The sequence below is a fragment of the Pollachius pollachius genome (genome assembly GCF_949987615.1).
Source record: "Pollachius pollachius genome assembly, chromosome: 2".
NCBI classification, from domain to species: Eukaryota; Metazoa; Chordata; class Actinopteri; order Gadiformes; family Gadidae; genus Pollachius; species Pollachius pollachius.
In genome coordinates this window covers 20,504,170-20,514,169 of record NC_136935.1, presented here as the reverse complement: position 1 = coordinate 20,514,169, position 10,000 = coordinate 20,504,170, and positions in this window count along the sequence as shown.

The following is a 10,000-nucleotide window of genomic DNA, read 5'->3' as shown; positions in this document are numbered from 1 at the left end:
ACTCTCGGTTTGGCCACACGCCGCGTTGAGGAGGGGCTCTATTGATCTGCCACATATGGTAGATCTGCAAATGACAGATCCTTCATGGTAAACACTGGCACTGCGCCGGCTTGCCTCTATTGGCGAGCTGGATGGGTACACTTGTGATAAGTGCACCATTGGCCAAGTGAGAGACAGTGTAAATGGGCCCCCAAGAAGACCACTAATAAAGCCCACCTCCTCCACCTCCTCCTCCTCCTGCAACTAGACCTTTTGTCCCACCTGCTATTCTCCTGCTGCCCACCCCCTCCCCACAATCCACCCGACACCCTTCACCCACCACCTTACTCGCTCTCATTCCCCCTTTCTCTATACACGTCTTTTTTCTCTTGGGTGAACGGCCAAGTGAAGAGGTTCATTACCACTGTTGGTGCCTACTCAGGTAGAGCTGAGGTCTGTTCCCACTAGGGTCCTGTATCTCTCTCTCTCTTTCTAGAGTCGCTTCCAACTGTGGTCTCATCTCTCTCTCTCTCTCTCTCTCTCTCTCTCTCTCTCTCTCTCTCTCTCTCTCGCTCTCTCTCTCTCTCACTCTCTCTCTCTCTCTCTCTCTCTCTCTCTCTCTCTCTCACTCTCTATGTCTCTCTCGCTCTCTATGTCTCCCTCTCGTCTGTTTACACTGAAGTCTCTCTCTCTTTCTCTCTATCTCTCTCTCTCTCTCTCATCTGTTTACACTGAAGTCTCAACGGGAAGTCTTTCTCTCTCTTCCTCTCCCCCCCCCCTCTCTCTCTCTCTGTCTCTCTCTCTCCTAGTTCCCTGGAAAAGGGAAACATGGCTCACAAAGGTCCTGTTAGCACTTCCTATCAAATCAGCAGCTTTCTCTGCAAGTACAACTCTCCAATTACCTACACTACGCATCCCCCTCAGTATGTGTGTGTGTGTGTGTGTGTGTGTGTGTGTGTGTGTGTGTGTGTGTGTGTGTGTGTATAACATTCTTCACAGAAGGGCCCTGCACTTGCTGGCTAATTAACACTGCAGACACTCCTCTCCTTATACTCCTCTGCTCCTCCCGTTCTTGTGTCTTGAGTCCACATTTTGTCTGCATTATTGTCTCCTCTGTGACGGTGCCCAGATACACACAGACAAACACACACACACACACACACACACACACACACACACACACACACACACACACACACACACACACACACACACACACACACACACACACACACACACACACACACACAAACAACCACATCCATCCTCCATTCTCTCCACACACCAGGAGGAGTTGACCCCAGAGAGGCTCTTGGTGTGTGGGGAGCTACTCCTCATCATACTCCTCTTCTCATGTTTTCCTTTATGAATATCACTTTGCACTCTCTATGTTCCCCAAAAGATTCAACGACAAAAAGAAAATCTCTGAGTGAAAGGAAAAGACAGGATGATGACATTGTTTATTCTTTATACTTTAAAGTCAATGCCCTTGATGGGCTGTTGTTGCAATGATATAGAATTGATCATAAAACACATTCACACATGCTCAGACACACACGCACACAAACTCTCTCTCTCTCTCTCTCTCTCTCTCTCTCTCTCTCTGGGTGGTCCCAAACATATGCGTGAGAGTAGAGGTGAGTTGACACCAGTAGAGGTGAGTTGACACCAGAGCGTAAGTGAATCAGGAAGAGGTGTTCAACAATGACCCAGGTGGTGTTGGAGTGATTGGCTGGGGGGGGGGGGGGGATGGAACGGAGAGCTGGGATTAATTAAGATCAGGAGTGGGAAGGCTCTCCATTGTTGGGACCGTGGTGTTCAGGAGTTTGATCACTTTAGTCCTCATGCTTTTGGAGAAATTAATCAGCTTGTGTACTAACTAACTGACGTAGGCCTACTGTCTACTCTCTGCTTCTCCTCCTCCTGTCTGGTGTTCCTCCTTCTGTCTGCTCCTCCTCCTGTCTGGTGCTCCTCCCCCTCCCTGTCCGGTGCTCCTGCTCCTCTCTCTGGTACTTCTCCATGTCTCCTCCTCCTCTCTCTGCTCCCCCTCCAGTCTGGTGCTTCTCTTCCTGTCTGGTGCTCCTCCTCCTCCTGTCTGCTCCTCCTCCTGTGTGGTGCTACTCCTCCTCCTGTCTGTCCTCCTCCTCCTCCTCCTCCTCCTCCTCCTGTCTGGTGCTCCTCCTCCTCCTGTCTGCTCCTCCTCCTGTGTGGTGCTACTCCTCCTCCTGTCTGTCCTCCTCCTCCTCCTCCTCCTCCTGTCTGGTGCTCCTCCTCCTCCTGTCTGGTGCTCCTCCTCCTCCGTGTATAGTGATTCTCCTCCTCCTGTCTGCTCCTCCTCCTGTCTGGTGCTCCTCCTCCTGTCTGGTGCTCCTCCTCCTTCTGTCCGGTGCTCCTCCCTGTCTGCTCCTCCTCCTCCTGTCTGGTGCTCCTCCTCCTGTCTGGTCCTCCTCCTCCTCCTCCTCTTCCTGTCTGGTGCTCCTCCTACTGTCTGGTCCTCCTCCTCCTCCTCCTCCTCCTGTCTGGTGCTCCTCCTCCTGTCTGGTGCTCCTCCTCCTGTCTGGTCCTCCTCCTCCTCCTCCTCTTCCTGTCTGGTGCTCCTCCTACTGTCTAGTCCTCCTCCTCCTCCCTTGGTGTTTTCATAGTTAAGCAGCAGATATGATTTACTATTATCTGAGTATAATCTCTTAATGCCGCAGCCGTCCGTCAGCTATGAGTAATGTTCTGTGTGAGAATATGTTTCTGAGTGGAAGGCACGGCCACTGTATGAGGAAATTTAAATTTCAGATCAGTCCTGGCTTATATCTAACCAATTATGGCATCACTCTCCTGATTGGTTTGGGCTGTCGTTTTGCCGTTTTTTGTTTGTCTATCAAGGGTGAGTGAATGCAACAATTCTCAATGGCGGAGAAACGGGTTAGGCTAAACTATTGCTACCGTCGATTATAACTCGGAAGTCGGAAATTCCGACTTCCTGCATGTGAAAAAAGTATAAAACATGGAGTTTCTAGTCACAAACATCTTTCAACATGTCCGCCCACATCGTAAAGCGTTGAGAATAAATGTAATTTTCTTAGATTGTATGAATTTAAAACTCATTTTTGACTGATTTTTGATTTTCAACATAGTATGTTTGCAGAATAATTAGCATACTAATACAGTAGTTCTGTTAAACCCATACAATTCATTAACTTTAATGTTGTTATTACATATTCAGCCAACAAAGCGTGAGCATCCATGTTTTTCCGACTTTGTAGCTCGACCGCACGTGGGTTGGCGACGACGCGGTTCCACTGCCGAATTCCTCCGATCATAACCGACCGCAGCATCACATGGGCATCTCTAGGGGACAACCAAGCACACTTGATGTGTTATACTGACATAATGTATAATTCACTTGGTTGATTAATTGTAAGTTAATGCTTCTCACTGCATTAACTAATGTTAATTAATGGTTAGATATTGTACCCTTATGGTTGAGCGTTTCCTTTAAATCTATATTCTACATTCTGATTCATGTGGTAGCATCAACTCCTTTGTTGTATACACTTCAAAGAACTTTAGATGATGAATGTCTCTTGTTTATCGCCTCTGTGTCATTATGTGCAGTAAAGGTATAGGTCCTGTGACCTACTCTTCATCTTAACCTCATCCCATCATATCAATCACCATGTACCATAACAAGATTATGTAGAGTCATCCCATGTACAACACACATACACACACACACACACACACACACACCAAACTGTAGGTATTTTAGTTATACCGAGATGTATCCTGTTTTGATTCCTCGCAATGTCCTCAATGGGATTACTGTATCCCATTGAGCAAGTGAGCATGGTGCTTGATTGAACTCCGTTCAGCTGTAGGGATAATTCTCATCCCCACATCTCAATACATCTGCACCTCAGCAGAGGTTAGGAGGGAGACATGTTGAATTTTGCTCTAGTTTAGCTTAATTTGTCTGTGATTCCTTTCCATCTATCAACCGTCCAACCCTCTATCCATCCGTCTGTCTGTCTTTCTATCTATCTGTCTGTCTGTCTGTCTGTCTGTCTGTCTGTCTGTCTGTCTGTCTGTCTGTCTGTCTGTCTGTCTGTCTGCCTGTCTCTCTGTCCATCCACTCATCCAGCCATCTGTCTGTCTGTCTGTCCACAAACCAGCCATCTGTCTGTCTGTCTGGCTGTCTGTCTGTCTGACTGCCTGTCCACCAACCCGTCCGTCGGTCCATTCATCGGTTTATAATTATTTAATTTGATCACAGAAAATATTAAGTTTAAGGCAATTTGGGTAATCTTGGTGCATGCTTTGCAGCATTTATGTTTTCCTCAAAGTTTTAAATAGTTTTCAAAATGGCATGGTAGACAATAAAAAAGAAATAGAAATGACGACCAAACTGGAAGAACAGTTTATTTATTTCTCCTGCAGCCTTCTATTATGCATTTTTTGCGAGTTTGAATATGAAGAAATAAGTTACAGCAGCAGAAGATTAACAGGCAGGGGATTAGTTTGAATGAGGTCAACGTTGATGTGAATTTAAACACTCAGCCCTCGTCAGACACTCGGAAGGAGGCTTATATAGAGGAGGAGAGAATCCCCCCCCTCCGTCCCCCCCAGCTACTACTACTCAGGAAACAGAGTCCTGAAAGACACGCCGCATCATCATGACATTTAATATTTAAACAAAACCCTGAAACTGTATGAAAGATTAAGGGTGCATAAAAATAATTAAGGATTATCGCAATGAAAAATGCATGTTCGGTGTAACCTAGGAGCCCATGATATGAACAATGCAATATTAATGGTCCGCAGCAGAGGCCCGTGCATGCTGGAGCCTCATTAAAAGTGTTTTTGAATGGCCTCTGCATGGCTGCAAGCTACAGATACCAGATCAACTTTCACTGTTTACAACTCTGCATAACAAACATGGTGGAACCACACACTGTTATCAATGGCTTGCGGGCGTCATGCGGGAAAGCATGCTAACGTTTTTGTTTATCGACGTCTTCTAACAACTTACACGAAGAAATGTTTTGATTTGATTTGATTTATTTGGAATGAAGACATATCGAAGGGATATAAGATAAACAGGACAAAGTGCAAGCACTTATTTCCATCATGGTCCCTGATGTTACAAGACAGGACATATATCCACAAAACATTAAACATCATAAAAAATAGACTATGAGAGGCTAAACATATAAGAATCTTCCCTAACCCTTACTTTCTATATTAAAGTGCAACGTGAATGCATAGACAAACACCAACAAACAACAACTCACATGGAGGAAGGCATGTTAGTGTCACTAGGGATTTAAATTCACTATGAGCCAGGATTTTACCTTTTTTCTGAAACAATGATAGTTGTCTATGCTCTTAATTTCCGAAGGTAATTTATTCCAGTTCACCACACCACTATATTTGAGAGTACACTTACGAATGTTTGTTTTGAACTTAGGCAAGTACAAGTCTGCATTACTAGCTCTGGTGTGGAAAGCATGGGCATCCCTACTCCTTATGAAGTGATTTTTAAGGTATGCCGGTGACTGCTGATTGCAAACATTATGGAATACATGATGCAGCGAAATGTTAATTAAAATAATATTTACGTAACAGACTACTTATATATGTATGTGTGTGTGTGTTTGTGTGTGTGTGTGTGTGTGTGTGTGTGTGTGTGTGTGTGTGTGTGTGTGTGTGTGTGCGTGGGTGTGTGTGTGTGTGTGAGTATAGTGGTATCATTCTCCATAATAAGGCAAACATCTTAATGTGTTTTATTAAAGGAGTTCTATATTTTTCATGTTGAATTGTACAAACTTGCATTATCGGTGTAATTGGCTGTTTAAATTTGTGAAAGCTTGCTTTGGAATATTGCCCAAACGCATAATCTTATGATATTCAACTGTAGGCTACTGGAATGAAAGTTAAAATAGACCTATAAATCACATTAACAAACCAAAAGACTATTTTAATAAAAGCCCTGACATTATCATATATAGGGCCTATAGTTCATTTTGTGGAGAAATATGACTATGCTCATTCCTCGTGGGACATTGATATTTTAACTGTGTATTAATTATTGGTCAGGAACGGCGAAATGATGAGATTTCCGCACAACGCTAGTTTTTAACAATGTTGGCTCCTTGACACATTTTAAGGTCATTTCCAGATGAATGAAATCCAAATGAAACCCATCGCCATTGGAATAAGGTATCAATAATTACCGACCGAGCGAGGGGCCAAGGGAGGCCTGACAATGGGGAGATTGGCCCTCCCCTACAGGGAGATAGGGCGGCTCAGGGCGGAAGTCGTTGTGCTGGGGGATTATGCAACTCTCTATCTATAGGGGCCCCGGGCCCCACGACGTCTGCAGGAAAACTCACACGTGTGTCGATTTAAAGATGTCAGAATGTCTGAAATTAAACGTCCCCAACACACAGCTACGCACACGCACGCGCGCACACACGCGCGCGCACACACACACAGACACGCGCACGCACGCACACAGGCTGGCTGAATGGCGCGCTAATACACTCGTTTCATTGCCTTTTCAGTGAGACGCTCGTGTGATTAGTTCGGATGACCGAGCGCGCGCACTGCGGATCGCCGTGCGCGCCCCTATCCTTCGGCAGATTGAACGCAGATTTCCCGCTGTTATGAATCCCGATCCGTCCGTCCTCGTGACGGAAGGGAAGCGTTACAAGTCACGCGCTGCTGCTGATAATGACACGAGGCGCGCGGGCTTCCGCCGTCCTGACAGGGTATTGAACCGAGGTGAATAGAGGTGAATTAACACAATTATCAAGTGGCAAGGACCGCCATCCCTCACATGTCTTTTAATATATGATCTATCTGTTCAGTGTCTCCTCTGAGTACTCAGGTCTCAGAGCAGAACGACTGCCCGGTAAATACATAGTTTTACATCAAATATTTGTATTTAAATTTACATTTGACTTCTCCTGCCATTATCCACCTTTCGGTTTATTTTTCCTTTTATTTATTTCATTTCTTTAATCTAAATGTCCGCAAAGTAGCCCCTAAATGAAGTGTTTAGCCTGCAGTCACTCAGTCAGAGCAGCAGCTCCCTCATTGTTCCTCTGGATCGTGGGGGGCTTTGTCAGGTCCCGCTAATAACATGCAGCCCGATTCAGACAGGGGGCCGGAGAGAAGGGGACCCCCGTGAACAAGGTCATAATTGCCTGGAACACAAGCGTGGAAGTAAAACGGCTATTTTTCAGCGGCAATGCAAATGATAAGAGTCGAGTAAGAAATTGGGACACAGAAGGACAACATTATGCTTGAGGGGAAATATTTAGCCCATATTTGTTTACAATTCTTACTTAACACCTTCCGATTTAACCGCATGCAAACCCCAGTGGAAAATGCCATTCTAGCTCGGACAGTTGAATATGAATATGATTTAAGAGGACTCCTTGGGGCGTTGGGTGGGTTCTGGTGGACCGACAGACCGTCAGCAGGCATGCACAACACTGAAAACAGACACAGAGGCCTCCTCGGTTTGTAAGATACATCTATGCAAATATCTCCGTGTTTTATCGAGTCTTTTGGCAGGAAGAAACATAGTCGCGTTAACCCTTCAACTCTTATTCCATAAAGAGCGATGGGTGTATTCAGACCGGTGAAGCCCCCGTGTCTCCGGAGGACGAGACCATCAGGGTCGTTCATCGGGAGATTATTCTGCCTTTTTGTGTCCGAGGACTTGGGTGTGGATCTGAGGGATCGCGGGATGCGATGCAATGCGCTAATACTATCGTATCACTGAAAACAAAACCTATGCCCACATTTGAAAAAAACTGTACGTAGGCTATGTGTAATAAATACGATTTATATGTTGAGTATGCACATTCTTTTAACTATTCCAAGAAATGCATCATTTCGATTGGCACTAATACAATAAATACAAAAATAATACATCAGACAAAAGAGGTTTAATTCGCATTATTATTATTATTATTATTATTATTATTATTATTATTATTATTATTATTATTATTATTATTATTTATTAGGCCTATTTTATAACTTTATTACCTCATTACTTTATTTATGTATTTAGTGCACCTAAAAAAAAAAAAAAAGATATCAGATCCAAGAGCTGCGCTGAGTAGGCAGAGGCCAGCTACCGGACCACCCCCTCACAGTCTGCAGAGGGTCCTCAAGGCCTGCTGCAGGTCTGCAGTCCGTCCCTCTCACTCTTCCTCTTTCTCTCTCTTCCCCCCCCATCCTCCCTACCTCTCTCCCTCCCTCTCTCTTTCCCTCCCTCCCACTCCTCATCTCTCTCTCTCTCTCTCTCCCTCCCTCTCTCCCCCCTCTCTTCCATTCTCTCTCCCTCTCGCTCTCGCTCTCTTGTTTTAATCACCATCCAATAGAGCCGGATGATGTGTGAACGGCAACATTTATGGTTCGCTCTTTATTTGCTCTCTTAAAATTGGCTCGAGTCGATGGCAAACAGCGCGGACAGGCCAAGCGGGATGGAGAAATCTCCGCCGCTGACAGGCCGCCGCTGCCACGGCGAGACGAGGGCTGGGCCAGCCCCGCCGCAAATTAAGTCCTCAGCCACAAGACTCCATTAAAGAGTCGCCACACGATATCAATCTGCAAGTTTATTATTGCTAGACCCCCTGGCCCATCCCCCGACCTCCCCCCCCCCAAGACACACACACACACACACACACACACACACACACCACAACACCACACCAACGCCACCGCCACCTAGCCTCGCTTCATTCTGCATTATCAGAAAACACAGTCATTAAAAAGCATTTGACCTTTTTGCAGAGACTATCGAGAAATTACCTCCCCCCCCCCCCCCCCCCCCCGCACATCCCCGCTCCCACTAAACCCCCCCACCCCCCTCCACACCTTTCCTCGCTGAATAATAAATCGCTTCTCGGCGAATTGTAATGCAACTCCTCCTTTGCTGTGAGTGGCGGTCGGCTCGGCGCCTCGACAGCGCCCGAGGAGATAGTGCCGTAATTAAATGTTACATCTGCCAATTGTTTCACGGGGAACAATTGGCGGGAGGGAGGACATGGGAGGCATGGAGCGCACGGGCAGAGAATGGGAGGGTAAGTGGGGGGGGGGGGGGGGGGGGGGGGGGCAGTGGTGTGTGTACCAGCGTGGGTTTGAAGAGAGAGTGTGTAGCTGCGCGCCAAGTAAAGGAGAAGAGGAGGTGGTGGTGCTGAACGACACCGAGCAGAAGAGGAGGTAAAAGGAGGAGAGGAAGGCGGGATGGAGAGCCTCTTGGCCCGTCGAGCATGTCAGTGTCATTGTCCTAGTCTGTATTGATCTGTGGGAGCTTGTGTGTCTGTGTGTGTGTGCATGAGTGTGTGTCTGTGCGTGTGTGTGTACGGACAGAGTGTTAGAAATGTAACGGGTGATCCTAACACTTTGAAAATCCCCCGCTCAGACTCCGGCTATCTCTGACATCGCCTCTTCATTCTCTACCTCTCACTGACACCTGGAACCAATCTCATAGCACAGCAGAGGACAGCCGTACACACTACACATCACCACCCTGTGTCCGTGCGTCTGTCAGTACAGTGTGTGTGTGTGTGTGTGTGTGTGTGTGTGTGTGTGTGTCTGTGTGTGTGTGTGCGCGATCATGTAGACCATAGGGCGTTGGTGACAATTATTAATTTGTTATCGTGCATCTCTCCCTGCGTTGCACGCGGCCGGCCTAGGCCCCGCCCCTCCATGCCTCTGTCTCCGTATCCTCGTGTCCATCACAGGGAGACATGAGTGGAAGGGTCTGTAGTCTGTACGTATCACCCTGTGAGCAATTAAGCCACGGCACAGGGGGCGCAGGGGAAACTCGCACAGCAGTGTTTCTGTCAGCATCGATACCAAAGTGACTGGTGCTAGGTGCGCTTGTTTTATGTTCTACCTTTCTTTCATGAACGTAGTTCCCCTCTAGGGTTATGGGATGGGTGAATTACATGACATCATATTTCTCTGTACTTTTGTGTGCGTGTATGTGTATAAGGGGTTTAAAAAA